The 16957-nt window shown below is 36.3% G+C and overlaps 1 long non-coding RNA gene across 4 annotated transcripts in view; it reads left to right on the top strand.

Moving 5' to 3' along the window:
• LOC121070242 overlaps positions 1–16957 on the top strand; it is a 19970-nt gene extending 3013 nt beyond the window's left edge. The window contains exons 1-3 of one of the 4 annotated variants that reach the window (XR_005819962.1): positions 850–957; positions 1831–1906; positions 16661–16957. This is a non-coding gene — a long non-coding RNA (uncharacterized LOC121070242). The other 3 variants (XR_005819961.1, XR_005819960.1, XR_005819959.1) reach the window with 3 other exon arrangements.

The following is a 16957-nucleotide window of genomic DNA, read 5'->3' as shown; positions in this document are numbered from 1 at the left end:
ACAAACAAACAAACAAACAAAAAACCCAAACACCTAAGTTAATACTAAGAAAGCAAGCAAATTGCAAATTATTTTGCAAACAATGGAAGATCAAAGTGATGAATATTAAAAGACCAATTCAAATAAATGCATTTCTTGGTGCTGTTACTTCTGTGGCCTTCTTCCCAGGAGAGAGTTTTATATTAGAAATCTGAGTTCCCAAGCAATTCATGAGTAAAGTAAGATTGACATTTGTAATAACATGCTGTGTGTATAGCTGCTGAGTGTTAAACAATTGGGAGGTTGACTGAGTCATTAATTCTGTCCCTGAGTTAAGCAACCTGATGCCTCTCCTGAAGACAATTGCTTATGTCTTAAATACAGTTGGATGAAGAACCTCAATTTTATGGTCAGAGCATTTGACCTAGAAACACAGAAATCTTGGTTTAGTATTTCCTTATTAACTTGAAGAATTCAAACTGTCACCTCTTATTTGAAGAAATTTGGGACTTTATGGATCCAAGAGAGAACATGATGCCACAACATGGTAATTTGGGTCTAGACAAAGAAAGTGAATGATCTGGAGGCAGCAAACACAGACTTGTGTTTAAAGGACTGGAAAATTTCTAAAATCTGCTCAGGGAAGAAGGCATCTTCAGAAACTACCCTAGGCACTAAAATGCTCTAGCTTAGGTGTTTCCTCTATCATTTCCTATTCCTTTTCTAGTCTTACTCACAGAAAGAAAAATAAAGAAACATCCTTTTAAACTGGCATAAGAAGGGACTGAGCTAGAATTTTGTATCTTCATGATGAAGAGGACATTTTAAAAGACTGTAGTTACTTGCAGCTGCATTTGAACTGAAAATAAAAGATTGTGTATTAGATATGCTCTAATGATGGCTCTCAAGTTGATTTATTTGGAGAGCATGTGAAGGAAATGACATAATTTTGGATCCTAACTTAGTCATATAAACAAGGTGTGAGCAATGCATTGTGAGCTGCTCAGCTGTGTCATTTATAGGTATTTCTGGAATTTAGCTTTAAAACATGAGTCAGTTTGGTAGTTTGGATGGCAGCACAGTAAGGGTTTTTCTGAGTGCTCTTTGGACTTGATTTCCAAGCTATATTGCACACTAGGTACCTCATTCCTTTGCTGAATTTGACGCCTTGCTGGTTTATTTTCAGGGAGGTTATTGTACAGAGGACAGAATGTTGGTTTGCATTGTATAATGAGAGTAAACATAGAAATGGATTCAGTTGTGTATAAAGCCACTTAAAATGGCAAGTTTTCTCTTTGGCTCTTAAAGTATTAAGGTATCAGGATGTTTTTTCTTCTAGTTCAGATTAAAAGTTTATTGTGCTTTTGTATATACAGCAGAAAGATATTGTAGGCAGCACAAAAAGGGCATTGTTCCTGGGCTATTTTTTCATTGTTTTGTTAGAGCATGCCTCAAGATAATTTTCTTCCTTCCAATTAGGAATCTGGCATGTTTCAGAAACATGGAATGTACAATAATTATAATCATCAAGTAGTTGAGTGTTTGAATGTGTGCCTAAAGTGTATGGGTAATTGGTATAAAATGTGCAAATATTTGACTAAGTGCCCTGAGACACTCTTTGCATCCTAAAGGCAATTTTATGGTATCAAGACTTCATGCAAATAACATCTTGTATGATATTCTTTGTCCTTATCTATTACATAGTTACATTTAAATAATTCACCAGCTGAGTTTTCTTGAAGTAACTGCTTTAGAAATATTGACTGGTATAGGAACATGATTTTATACTGCATATGTCTATCTACCTAATCCTCATTATTTTTTTTCTGTTTTTCTATGTTGTGCTGAAAGCAACATGCCCATGTTTGTGCAGTGCTTATCAAATGAATCATCTGAACCATCACTGATATCATCTACCTGGACCTCTGTAAGTCCTTTGACAGTCCCACACAACATCTTTATCTCTGATTTGGAAAAAAATGGTTTTGAAGGGTGGACTATTCAGTGGCTAAGGAATTGTCTGGATGGCTGCAGCCAGAGAGCTGCAGTCAATGTCTCTATGTCCACGTGGAGACCAGTGAAGAGTGGTGTCCATCAGGGGTCCATGTTGGGACCAATGTTGTTTAATGTCATTATCTATGAGACACTGGGATTGAGTGCACCCTCAGCAAGTTTGCAGTTGACTTTAATCTGAGTGGTGTAGTTGAAGTCATCCAAAGGGACCTGGACATGCTTGAGAACTGGGCCCATGTGAATCTAATGAGGTTTAACAAGTCTAAGAACAAGCTGCTGCATCTGGATTGGGGCAATCCTAGACTTGAGTACAGAGTGGGGAAAGTCACTAAGAACAGCCCTTTGGAGAAGGACTTGGGAGTTCTGATAGATGAAAAGCTTGACATGAGCCAGTAGTGTGTGTTTGCAGCCCAGAAGACCAACTGCATCCTGGGCTGTATCAACAGAGGTGTGGCCAGCAGGCCGAGGGAGGTGATTGACTCCCTCTGCTCTGTCCTTGTGCAGCCCACCTGGAGTGCCGCATCCAGGTCTGGGGCCCCCAGCACAAGAAGGATGTGGGGCTGTTAGAGCAGGTCCAGAGGAGGGCAATGAAGATGATCAGAGGGCTGGAGCACCTCTTCTATGAAGAAAGGCTGAGAGAGCTGGGGATGTTCAGTCTGAAGAAGAAAAGGCTCTGGGGAGATCTCATTGTGGCCTTTTGATACTTAAAGAAGGCTTATAAAAAAATAGAGAGTGACTTTTTACATACCCAGATAATGATAGAACAAGAGGAAATGGTCTTAAACTAAAAGAGGGGAGATTTAGACTAGATGTTAGGCGGAAATTCTTAACTCAGAGCATGGTGAGGCACTGGAACAGGTTGCCCAGGTCGTGGATGCCTCAAAGTGTTCAAGGCTGGGTTGGATGTGGCCATGGTCAGCCTGATCTAGTAGGTCACAACCCTGCTCATGGCAGGGGGTTTGAAACTAGGTGGTCTATAAGGTCTAATCCAACCTGAGCCATTCTGTGTTTCTATGACCTAGCTGACCTTTATTTCCTCCATTAGTCGTCATATGTTTTTTTAGCTTATTTTTTCATCTACTTTGCAACATCCATATTTTGAGATTATTCAGGTTATCACATCTAACCATCATACCGTTTAAGAGTTAACTGACTATTCTGAATAATGTTATTGTGCTGGTCCTGCCACTGAGGTCTGCCCTTTGTCAGAAGCTACATTCCCTTAGAAAGATTTTTTTTTCCCTATCCATTTATTTGCAAGCTTTACCAGAACAAACACAGGGAAAAGAAGAAAAAAAAATTCTAGTACTTTGAAGGGGAAAAGTAAATTGTAACTAATGCACCTGAAAAACTCATAGAACCAAATGCATGAGATTAAGAAAAAGAAGACAGACAAAAAGAATTCTTTAAAAATGGAAGACAGGGTACTTCCTTGATTAAAAACATAAGGTATATTGTTTTTTGATTCTAAATCTTTCCGAGGAGATATCTTTAGAATTAATTATTTCAGTACTTTCCAAACCTTTTAAGTTATGTCAGGATGGTTGGATGACTCCTGCCAAATAACTCTGAAAAGTTCTCTTTGCTTTATGTAAATACCATTTAACTGCGTTCCCTCCAGAAATGAAGACTCCTGAGGGAGAACTTCACTGAGAAACACTGTTGTAAATGCATACAAAATGTCCTGTGTTTTTGAAGGTGTGATGAAGTTTTGCATGAAACTAGCTTTTTTATTTTTATTTTTTTTTCCAAATTAACTTTATTTCTAACTTTAGAACTGCAAAAATGAAATCTTATTTTCCCCAAATAATAACAAACCAAGAAATATTAACTTTTTCTTTGGTTCTTTATGCTCAGTGGATTCCCCCACCCTAACCCCCGAGCACTCTGTGCAGTTTGTGAGAAAGAGAAAGGTTTAATGATAAGTGTGCATGTGGCATGACTATTCATGGGGCTGTAGGACAGTCTCATTTTGAACTTGCTATCTATCAGCCTAATTCTATCAGGTTAAATGAAGGAATTTGTGGCCTGTCAAAGTATACATGACATCAGATTCAGCATGCTTTGCAAGCTCCTTCCCTGAAGATCTTAATATTGAATATTCTGTGACAGTATAGTGACAAGAGAAGTTATAATGATGTCATGAAGCCAGCTATCTCTATGAAATGAAAGAAAAATCTGTAAATTAAAAATAAAGAATAAATGTCAATATATTTGTTATAAGATAAATATCACATATAAAATAGACACTGGATATGGTTGCTGATTATTGTCTGCCTTGAGGGCTCCTTCATACCACAGAAAATAACAATGTAGTAAAAGTGGAGAGGAAAACACAAGATATTTGGTATCTTTGTACAAAGAGAGAATGGAGTAAAGTAGCAGGTATAGAAACGTTAAGACATCAGATTACATTCAGTGGGGGATAAAAAGCATTTGGGATAGGATCAGCTAACTGCCAGAAATAAAAAGGTTACACTGGTTATAGCCTGACAGTGGGAGGTTTAGGGCTAGAGTGATAACAGACAGCAGCAGAGACAGGAAGGTGATAAAACTGAATGGATGAAATAGGATTAAGAGAGGCATAAATAAATTAAATCAATTAAAGCCTTACTTTGTTTCTGCCATGTAATTATATGCAGTTATTTTAGTGATCACAAAGCTCGGAAAATTGCAACCATTTTCTACAAGCCATGTCTACGTGGAAAACAAACCCACATCAAACAAACAACATACACATGAATACAAGAAATATAAGTAGTTTTCTTGACCTGTCTTGAAATATCTTCATTATAAGTGAGTTCAGTGAGAGGAAGTAGCCGTTCTGGGAAAGACATCATATTGTGCTGGTCAAATGATTTTCATAATAAGAAAATTTCCTGAAGAAAGCTGACTAAATCTAAATCTGAGGTTTATTTTTATTTTTTATGATTTTTTTTTGAAATCAGGTATGAGGAGACTATCCATATCCACATATTTTATATTTGTGACCTAGTAGTTAATAGTAGATTTTAATAATAAGTACAAATAGTGAGATTCATCTCAGATAATTTTAAATGGTTGAATAGGCAAGTAATCTATCTCAGTGCCATTTATCAGTCAGTAGAGAGGGATATACCTCTAAAGTGCAGCTCATTTACTCAATTCTACACAGAAGGATTCTAGAGAGCTAATTTTTGCATGGCTAGGTTAGCTGTAAGGAATATCACCCAAAGTGCCACAGAAAGACTGTTGTAGGCATGGAGGGGCAGACAGTGGCACTCCACAAGAGTCTGGGTCCCGGAGAAGGTTTTCAGTAAATTATCATGCATTTTCCAAAACCATCCTCAAGTTGACTTGTTCCTTCCTCTCACCTCATGCTTCCTAAAAGATTTGTTTTTCCAAACTTATTAGCAATATACACTTAAAATGGAAATAGCATGAATAAAAAGGATGGACTAAGCTAAGTTATAGTAGTTATCAAAACAAAAACAAAAAAAAAAGAGAAATTAAATAAATCATAGATTATTGGGTGCTTCTTCAAAGTACAGCAGCATTCTGATCTGAAGCCCAATTGAATTATTAAGCTTCTAAGAGGTTTTAAAGAAGACCTTAGTAACTTTCTAGTGACCTTGTTAACAAGTTTGGTTTTCCCTGAAAGTTACAGGTGGTTGCAAATTTTCTATTGGATCAGCTAGGGTCATTGCTTTAAAATATAAATCCAGCTTGCTGTTGAATATATGGGATTCGATTTGCTTAGTAGAGAAAAAGATAGTTAAATCATCCAAAGAAAAGCCTGGATTGCTGTTCTGATCCATATTATATCCTCCTAACATAACAACTTTAGCGCTTTATCTATTTTACTGGAAGGAGAAAAGCCTACAGAACTAAAGATTTTAAGTCCGAATTAAGGAGACAGATATTACATAGAAGGATTGATATGCTATGAGGAGTAGACAGTAAAAGATTACATTCTAAACTCATATTTCATCAATTAAGAGGGCAAAATACAACAGGTATTGATCTCTGCACATAGGTAAACTGCAGTTGCACATACAAATTGCTATTTCACAACACCATTCATGCAATACGTCCCAAGAAGCTTTATTTGCTATCAATAATAAACAACAAAACTGCTACTGAACTAGATAAGCCTTAGAAATCAGATGTCTTTTAAGCAGTATTAAAGTCAGAAAGCCAGCTGCTTGGGCCCAGCCAAAGGCCGATGCAGGATTTGAGAAAGGGAAAAGCATCTATCTTTAAGTGACAATCTTATCTGGGATTGGCAAAGGCCAGGTAATGGCTTGCTGCCAGTAAACCTACTCTACTGAGATGAGGAAAGGGACAGATGGAACAGATTTCTCAAAAATTCTCCCATACTTTCTCAAGATTCCTACCAGGGGTCAATGTCTTTTCGTGTTACCTAAACTGTTAGAGGCATAGGGAGAGGGGCTAAGAATCCAACACCTAAACAAATGTGGGATGAAAGAGAAGCAACAGTCCCCAGAGTGGAGTGAAGCAGAGTGCTTGAGGGGCCATACCAGGTCCCAAACCATGCTAAAGCTCCTTTGCTTTGATTGGCAAGATGTTGTATGTACTATAAAAGAGTTTTAACACCCCATCTCCCAGGCTTTTGCTGTTTAAATGTTGTTTCACCAGCTTGTATGAGCTTTGTGTAATCTATCAAGACAAAAAGGAAAGTGAATATGTACATAAAGGATTTTGCTTGACTGAATAGAGGATTTCCTACATCAAATGTAGTAGTACTCTGTCTATGAGGAAATGCATCAGATCACTGGTAATCAGTATTGTCTGGTCTTTTTATTCTTTTGAGTGGTCACAGAGTGACTGGTAATTTTTCCTACTCTGCTTCCTTTCTTACATCTGTCACTTTTATTTTTTTTTCCTTTTCTGACAATTTACTTTCATTCACATTTCTTTCTATTTAGGTTATTTTCTCTTAAGTAAGCCTCAAATACAAAATAACACGTATATACCTGCAGACCAAGATGAAATCAATGTTGACAAGTTTATGTGTATGTCATACTTGTTTCCTTTTTTCATGTTTATCTCACCAGTTAGATGAAAGCTATTGAGGGCATAGACTATCTTGTCATGCTTTTACACTTCTGTGAGCACCACTTTTCAGTTGGTCCCCATTACTATATATCACAGTTATTATACTGTGTATAATGGTGTTTCCCATAATTAATATAATTAACAATTCTGAGTTTAGAGAAGTACCAACATTACATCAAAAACGAAAACTGTGCAAAAGTTAAGAAAGATATAAGGCTATAATATTAAAAAATAACAAGCCAATAAAGAACTATCAGGAATATAGTAAAATGAATGACTGTGAGGCGAGAGCATAAATTCAATCAGTCACAGAACATTATGTATTTAGCAAAGTAGATATTCTAGTAAAATTTATGTTTCTGAAACAAAACATTCATTGAATGGAAAACAAGCTTTCAAAAATATTGCTTTATGAAGAAAAGCAGCTAAACAATAGTCAAATGACACTGACACCAAGAATATTTATATATTATTAAAATTGCTTCAGGAAAACAAAAATCCAATTGAATGTCGTTTTTAACAAAAATATGTACCTCACATACCATTTTTCCTAAATACAGTGGAGACCTATGAAGTTTACAAACCACCGTAGTATGTGAGATCATCACAGAGCTTCATGTCTTCATGCTTTATTTCTCACTTGACATAGAACTATTTTCTGTATACATTTCAGATATAAAATGAAAGACTTCGCAACTTGTCCTAGTCATGTTAGGTGGCTGAGTTTGGGCAGTGATACAAATGTCAGTTTCCTAATTTTCTGATTAGTGCCTTGTCAGCCTATTTGCTCTACAAATCATCATTTGCACTACAGGTCTAAAAAATATTTGCAGTTTTTCCTATCAAAAGGAAAAAATTATTGATGAAAGATGCACGTTTATCTTCCATAACATGCAGAAGCTTTCCATGAATTGTTGGTTCATGAGGGACCTGAGATCCCTGTGCAAACATCTGAGGTCAAACAATTCGGCATATACATGGGTGATATGCTGTTTACATAATACAGACAGAATAAGACTGTTAAATTGTAACCTCCCACTTGTTTTGTGAATAAAGTTTTCATCACTATTTCTTTGGTAACCCCGTTAGTTGAGAAAACCCAGCTTGGAAGTAGTTCTTGGTGGTAGTAAAAAGCAGTGACCTCTTAAGATAAGCAATATGATTTGGTAGGAGGCAGGACAGCACTAGACAGGTAAATGGTCCAGGGCCCTTAAGAATATTCTGTATTTGCTACCCATGTGGTCACTGCTTTTGAGAAGTAGCTTGGAAAAGTGAGTGTAGAAACTGCTAGGCTAAACAATTGGCTAGAAACAAACAAACAAATAAACAAACAAAAAAAACACACACACAAAAAAAACAGCTTATTTTATTTGATCAGCTAGTCCTAGGTGACAAAGAAAACTTCACTGGATTATAAGAAAACTGGCTATGGTTAAGTGATTAACTATTATTTAATGTGATTGGATATTATATATCTATATTATTCAAACTTTGGGTCAAAATTCTAGAAAATCTTGGGATGAACAACAGATAAGAGACCTTCTAAGGCTTACAAGGGACATCTTAAGGATGATCAGTAGGTTTATTCCTTTCTTTGAAAGTGTCTCAATCTTAGTGTAGCAGAGGTGATAGTGACAGACAAGTGGTATTGTCTGTTAGCCAGGTGAAGGTATTTAATAAGAGGGATATGATGAAGAAGAAAGGTAAAAGAGGTAAAGGTTAAAACTGGAGCAATTTTAACAAAAGAAATGATTTGAACACAAAGACAAAAAAATGTGCTCTGCAAATAAAAGAAAAAATACAAAAAGGAAAGGGAGTAAGAGTAGAAGTGGGACAGATGAAATAGTAACAAAAAAGCCTTTGAGGTTGATAATACTTGAAAAATTCAAATACAGTAGTGTTACAAAATAATTTGTTTTAAACTGTTATTATTTTTGATAGAATAATACTGTATTTATGACTCAAGTTTCCAAAACTGACTGGTAACATCTGCTTTTTATGAGTCTGTATCCCTAAACAACAGCATGTTACGTGCCGTGGTGATTCACACTTATATTTGTAAGATCCTGGTTACTTCCCACATGCTACCAATTCTGAATTAGCTATGCTGAGTAGAAAATTAAAGGAGAAAACTATTGGGGAAAAAAAAAAAAAGAAAGAAAAAACGTCGTACAAGAAAAAAATCTTCCATTGTAATAATTGAACTATGTCAAATTATATCAGAGAGAGAGAAAAGTTCTACCATCTAGTCTGTTCTTAAGGTTACCTAATGGTATTCCTTATGAATCTTGGTCTCTTAAAAGATGGATAGCAACCAAAATTAATACAAATGAAAATCCCTTTTTCTTAAAAGGAAATTTCACACCCATGCATGAGGTTGTCCCTGTGAGTCAACTTAAAGATAAATGTAAACACTACTGTGTTTTTGGATACAGAATATCAAAGCCTCCAACTTTGGCATAAAAGAGGTCTTGAGAAGTTCATCATTAAAGGTATGTGTGTGTACAGTTTTTTGTCCAGCTTTCCTTGCTGGTGTGTGGCAGAAGCAACAAGACATCTGAGCAGGACTGCAGTCAGGATTAGAAGCAGTGCTCAGAGATGAAGGCCAAGCCACAGGCAAAAATAGGGTTTTGGAAAGAAGGCAAGTCTGCTGGTGTTTTGCAGTAGGTTGCATTGCACAGATAATGGCTGTGTAGCCTGAAGGATGTTATGTACTCCATAGCTTCAACAGCGGGAGCTTTGATAACCATTTCCAGCAGCCATGCTTGTGAATTGTTCCTGACGAACTGTGATGAATCATCACACAGTGATGTGTGCCAAAATAACAAGACCAGTTTATTTCATTGTAAATTTGTGACAGGTTATTGGAGTTAAAAGGTCAAAGAGAACCAAATAGAAAAGTAGTCTCATCGTCACTTTGTCTGATGTTGGCTTAAAAATAGCATAATGTAAAGGCGTAACCTACTGAGATATCTATTGCTTATGCAAATTTTTTACATTTTTTTTAAGAGAATTATTCATGTATGAGTTATTTAAAAAAATATTGATCTTGGACATGTGATCAAGGCCTTGATATTTTCCATTTATAGATGATGATTTAGTTTATGTTGATTTATAAATAGGAATCTGAGGAGAGAAGCAAGTATCACAAATCTTGAATTCCAAAGCTATTCCAATTCTATCCTTTTATAACCAAAAATAAATTAGTGTCTTTTTGGAAAACCTGCTACATGATTCCGTGTATGGGCCAATAAATAAATAAATAAAGCAAGATTTGTGCATGAAATTATTTTCTCTGTGACTTTATATGAAACAAGAAAGTATTCAAAAAGTCATCTGCTACCTGATGTACAACCTATTCAATTCCTTCATTACTGCGATAAAGATAAAATTCTTTGCCAGAAGGCAGAAATATTTTTGAGAAGACATGTTTAGGCACTGGGTCTTTGCTTTTAAGGGATCTATTGACATCTTAAGAAGCAGTTTCGTATTAGCTGTGGTATTTTCTTTGCTCTTTGCTATGAAATACAGTAATCATGCATATTTAATTGGCCTTTGAAAGCAGTAGTTTTCAAGTGGTAATCTACAAGGAGGTTTAAAATCCTAAAAAATCTGAAGGCTTCTGATTTAATTATAATGGCCACTTACCTAAAAAATTAATAGAAGCTAAGTGTTTGTCTAATTCATGTGATTAAACAGTCACAAAATGGCACCACTTACAGTTTACATTTTGTGTAGGAATTGTGCATATTTTAAGAGACACTGAAAGCGGTTCCATAGAAATGAATGAGAAAAACACCTCTTTTCATTTCTCATGTCTATAGTCCCTTTCTGTGATATGAAGAACTTCAGCAATGAGAGCCAATGTATGGAAATGTTTCCTTCCATTTTTTTCTATTTCAAAGAAGATTTTGTGTGGATCTGAGATCTGTATACTGCAAAGGGGATAATGATTTTTGGAGGTCTGGACAAGACAACTCACGAGGAGTGCGGTATCTTTTTTTTTTTTTTTTCCTCATTGAAACTACAGCAGTCTCGGAAATATTTCAGAAATATGTGAGAAAATACTCTGAAAAATATGTTGCTCCTATAAAAATATTAATGAGTTGTAATATTGTCCAAAACAGAAAACATTTGTTTTTCTTGGAGGGGATGAAAGATTGTTGAATGAAAACTTGAATGAATTTTTTTTCAGAGCTGAAAAATATTCATAGGCTCATATTACAACTGTAAATTAAAATAGGAAAAGCCATGCTTAGTGAAGCTCCAACTCAGCACAGTTTTCACCACACTGATACTATTAAAGTTTGTAAACAGATAAAAGAACTCTCTTTTGGAGTGTAAGAAACAAAGACTAGTTCATCTGTGTATAAATGGCTAATTTTACAAATTAGGTGCCAGTTTTGTTTAATTCAAATAGCTATTAGAAGTATTTATCCATATGTATACACAGCTCAATCTCCTCACTACTGAAACCTGCTCTTGACAAGTATTATTAGGTAGAATGGAGAAGAGAAGCTCCTTTGGGCTTCTCTTAAATATAAATAAGGTTGATAATATGTACAAAAACCCTTCTGGAAAAAAAAAAAAAAAAGTAGTGATTACAAGACAGGACAGGAGTTTTCTTAAAAGCATTACCATCTGTAGTATTTATCAAACAAAACAGAACAAAACAAAAACTCTTTTCAGAAATTCTGCCTTTTTAGTACTTTATTTTTCTGAACATTTTTAGCTTTATTTTGGGGGTGGGGTGGAGAGTGGGAGAGCATTTCAAGTGTTAATATTTAACCCAAGCTGATACCTCTTTTCAAGTTATAAAAATGCACTTGCTTGTTTTAGTTGCTTGCTATTCGTTTTCTGTGGAAGTTGGCAATTTTAAAGTTATTGATTTAAATAGAAGCATTGAAACACAGTGCAATTTGCAAGAATTTCCAGTAGTTAACTTAGGACTTGGAAAGAATGTTGCAAGCTATAATGAAAATTCCAGTTTCTCTCACTTCTTACTATGTTGTCACATTCTGCATTCCCAAGACAGATGGAAAATCATTATGCAACCTTATGATGCAGCCTCTATTTTCTCAGGAAGTATAGTGGCATCATTTTAACAGCAGAGCTTTTATATCATGATATATATGTGTGTATATATATGTATATATACATACTATTTATTTATTATTTTTTTTTCCCAGCAAGGATTTACAAACATTCCTAGCTGAATATTTGGCCAAGTTATAACCCTAACACACAGGTTCGAAAAAAAACAACTAATCAAGCAACCAAAAAAAAAAAAAATCTAACAAAAAAACATTCAACAAAAAAACACAGCATGAAAGACAGTCTTTTCAACAGTTATAAGTACATGTCTCATGCAGATAGGAAAAACAGTCACCGCCCGCATCCTGGAAGGTTGCTGAGACATCTCATTCTTTTCTTTGTTTAATTCAGTGGTAGTCAATGGCATACAGAATCACAGAATCACAGAATGGCCGAGATTGGAAGGGACCTCTGAAGTTCATCTAGCCCAACCCCACTGCCAAGCAGGATCACCTAGAGCACATTGCACAGATGGCATCCGGGTGTGTTTTGAATATCTCCAGAGAAGGAGGCTCTACAACCTCTCTGGGCAGCCTGTCCCAGAGCTCTGTCACCCTCACAGTAAAGAAGTGCCCTCTCATATTCAGCTGGAACCTCCTGTGCTTCAGTTTGTTCCCATTGCATCTCATCCTGTCACTGGGCACAACTGAAAAGAGACCAGCTCCATGCTCTCAACACTTCCCCTCAGATATTTATATACATTAATGAGATCTCCCCTCAGCCTTCTCTTTTCCAAGCTAAACAAGCCCAGCTCTCTCAGCCTGTCCTCGTCCGACAGGTGCTCCAGTCCTCTCATCGTCTTCATAGCCCTCCTCTGGACTCGCTCCAGTAGTTCTATGTCCCTCTTGTACTGGGGAGCCCAGAACTGGACACAATACTCCAGGTGTGGCCTCACCAGAGCTGAGTAGAGGGGGAAGCTCACCTCCCTTGACCTGCTGGCAACACTATTCTGAATGCACCCCAGGATATTGTTGGCCTTCTTGGCCACCAGGGCATGTTGCTGACTCATGGTCAGCTTGCTGTCCACCAGGACTCCCAGGTCCCTCTGAAATCCAAGAGAGAAACCTCTTTCAGGGTTGTGCTTACTTGAATTTAATTCAATAAAGGAAATAAAATGAAGACGAAAGGCCATCCAAGTGTGCTTATAACGTGGAAATTTCTTACCACTAATTTCATGATCAGTAAGCCCTTGCAAAAGTGGATAGTCCCATTCACACACAAAAAATGTCTGATCCACATTATCTTGCAAAGAGTGCACACACACACAAACAAAACAAAACAAAACAAACAAACAAACAAACAAAAGAAAACAAACTACCAAACAACCTTTACAGTCAGTTTCCATTGATATGCATTTGCCCAGCCTGGGCATTTAAAAACTAATGTTTCAGACTTACTGACTCTTTACTCTTAAGTTATGAAGTTACTCCAGTGATTATGTTCGTTGGCTTGTCTTCACTACAGAATCGACCCGGCAGCTCAGCATGTGTTTTCTGCATGGTAGAAAGGAAATACTGGAATCTATGTTTGAGTTACTCTCTTATGTGAGTGTGCTTGGCTCTGTGTGTTGATGGAACTTCATATCTTTACAACACAATATGTCTAAACTTCCCTGGGAGAATATGACTCTACTTTGAAGGCATACAGGTGGGAGTTTTGGGAAGGCAGTGAAGGACAGGGAATATGGGAGTATTTCACTCTGCATCCTCCTTCTAAAGAAGCCTACAAGAGTGAACACAGAGGCCAGGCTCTCTTCCAGGCAAGTGAGGAACCCATTTGAAGGAGCTTTCTGTTCATGTGTCTAAACTAGCATTATGGACAGGAGGAGAAATAGGCAGAGAACCCCCAAATAAACAAATAAACCTAACTAAAACTTAATAAATAAATAAATAAATAAATAAAATCCTATCTTCCAAAGGAGATAGTGGATTTTGGTCTGAAACTGGATTATGTCTGCTCTATCTGATTGTTGCTACTGGTTGCTTTTGGCTGCAGGTGATTGTGAATTCCTCTGTAAGGGAATATGCATTGCTATAAATTCACAAGTGGCTCCTTTTGTCTGTATGACTTTTGAACACTGTCTATGGAGTCTTGCTATCTAAATGACCTTCAAAATATGAACTAATATTAGGAAATGGTGAAGGTTTGAAAGTGAAGGAACTTATTAGGAAGTATGATTTGTTAAATTGGATTCAGTGAAAAAAATGCTTAAAACGCTTTCAGAGAAAAATACCTTTTATGGATTAAGCATTTAAACAAATGTATGCACTGTTTGGAATATACAATTCATAAGACTGGAGATAGATGAATACTGGAAAACATTTGCAAACCGTTCACATGTTAATGCTTTGTTTTGACTACATTTATATTCCTTTTGTAACACTTTTTGCATGTTCTTTGCTGTATCCAATTACTATTAAAATACAGCTTTGGGCTATTTTTTTTTAAGTTAATATTACAAAACACTTGTAGAAAATTAAAGGTGAATTTCATATGCGTGTATTCATGCTTAAAGGTTTCTATTTAGCAATGTGTTCACCTTTCATAGAATACAAACAAAGCTTTTGCAGATGTACAGAAAAATAATCAGCAAATACTTTAAAAATAAATTATTTTAAGCAAATAGGAACTACTTTAATAGAAAATTCAGTTACAAAAAGCACCTAATATTATTTTCCACGAACAAAACATCCAGTTGAGTGTGCATATCTAAACTAATGCTGGTGCTTGTTTTGTCAGCTGTTTAACTGACATGCTTCTGTCATACTCCTACTAGAGTAGGTACTTTAAACCTAGTGTACAACCTGTCATGGGTGCTCAGCCTTGGTTGAGCTCAATCTTTCACATGGAATATTGGACATTCACCCATCTCAGTGAACCACAACAGATTTTGGTTTTGATCATCGTTGAAAGGCTAGGGGAAACACAAGGTCAAAGTCAGGGACAATATTAATTCCTACTTAACTTAACTTCCTAAGTAGTTATACAAGGAGTGCCTGTCTCCTCCTGGGTGATTCTGAGCTTCTTTCCACACAGAGTTCTAGTATACATTCAAAAGTGTTTGTCATTAATGAAACTGGTTTTGTTAGTTTTTTTTTTTTTTTTTTTTTTTTTTTTTTTCTGAAGAATTTGGCACATAAAATCATGCTTGCTGGGCATTTCGACTATTTTTTTTAATTGTGAGGACAGTGTCTGTTGGTACCATTTTTGCCATACTGCTTGCTGAAATAATAAAGGAAACATCAACACCCCTTTGATAATTTCAAGAGAATTTACAAATAAGATTATATTATTGCCTGATTTTGTTCTTATAGGGCAGGAGAGGCAGAAGAATGAAGATGGGAATGTGAATTCATGGGAAAAGAGAGCACAGAGCAGTCCTATAGCCCTGGCAAAAGAAAGTAGATATAATGAGTGGTAGTTGAAACACTGGTCACAACATACAATGAAAGGTACTGTGTATTTGTACCCTGATTTAAAAGTTACATGGAATCATCTTGTGCCTGAAAGAAATAGGTCATGCAACATTCTTTGAAACACTGCTTGACAAACATCTGACTACCTCTGGTGGATCCTTTATCCAAAAACCTGAATAGCATCCTGGTGTTTAGAGGCTAGTAGTATAGTCTCACAGCATCAGTGTGTATGGGAGAGAGGTAGAAGGTTTATTGCTTTATGTAGAGCAAAGCAACACTATTGCTAAATACAACAGATGAGTGAACAAAACAAACAAACAAACAAACAAACAAACAAAAACACTCCAAAAAGAAACAGTAAGGGAAATGATTACTTTAATTACTCTGTCCCTACCAGACAGAGAAGAAACGAGAGTGACTCATTAATGCTGTGTATAAAACTGAAAGAGATTACAGGAGTTATGCTAATTTAGTAGATATGTATATTCCTTAGTATAGGAATTCCTTAGACTAGAGGAACCTGTGAAATGCAGAAAATGAATAGCAATATCTTCTGGTTACACATAAGAAAAGAGGGTTTCAGGAAAGAGTATGGGAAACCTTAGCAGGCTGGACTGGAAGACTGTGAGGTCAACAAAGGTTCTCATGAGCCTAAAACCAATTGGTGACTGACAGTATACATGCACTACCAGCATTGTGTGACATAAAATTATTCTGTATGGACCTGTCACTAACCCTACCTCATACATTTAGTGCCCCTTATTAGGTCTTTCATGCAGGGCAACCAGTGTAACTTCTGAAAATTTTAGTAATTACTTTTTCATACAGAACTTTTCTGTTTCTTCAAACAGTAATTAAAACTAAATGTCTGCGTGAAAATAGCAGTAGATTCTGGGGAGATTAGTGAGCCTTGCTTCTATGCCTAAATTATGGAGACAAGCCTTTAAATTTGGTTAATCAAAACAGGCCTTTTACTTTCTATGCACATACTCTGAAGGTACAAAAGCAGAGATAATCTTTGAGATTTGGATCCTAAATATCTGTCTTTGCTGAAACTTTCTTGCAATGTATCATTCAACTTTCTTCTCCTTACTTGGCAGAATAAAGCAATCCATGTTGGCTGTTCCACTGCTGGATAACCCCCTGTCATTGACCCTTCTGCTCACCAGTCTCCACCTGCAGATCTGTAAACTAACTGTGTCTATACTGAATGGCTGATTCAAGCCCTCACAGCAGGGGTGGAATGTGATTACGAACTCTTAAAAGTAAATCATCATGCACTTGTGTACTATATGGACACAGTTGTTGAATATTTATGGAGCATAACTTGAACCTGTTGTTGAGAAACTCCAATATATAAATGTCTAGAAGATAGTAAAAGAAAAATGGCCATCTCA

The sequence above is a fragment of the Cygnus olor genome, chromosome 4 (assembly GCF_009769625.2).
Source record: "Cygnus olor isolate bCygOlo1 chromosome 4, bCygOlo1.pri.v2, whole genome shotgun sequence".
NCBI classification, from domain to species: domain Eukaryota; kingdom Metazoa; phylum Chordata; class Aves; order Anseriformes; family Anatidae; genus Cygnus; species Cygnus olor.
The sequence above is the reverse complement of the archived record's forward strand: the minus strand, read 5'-3'. Positions and strand labels throughout refer to the sequence as shown.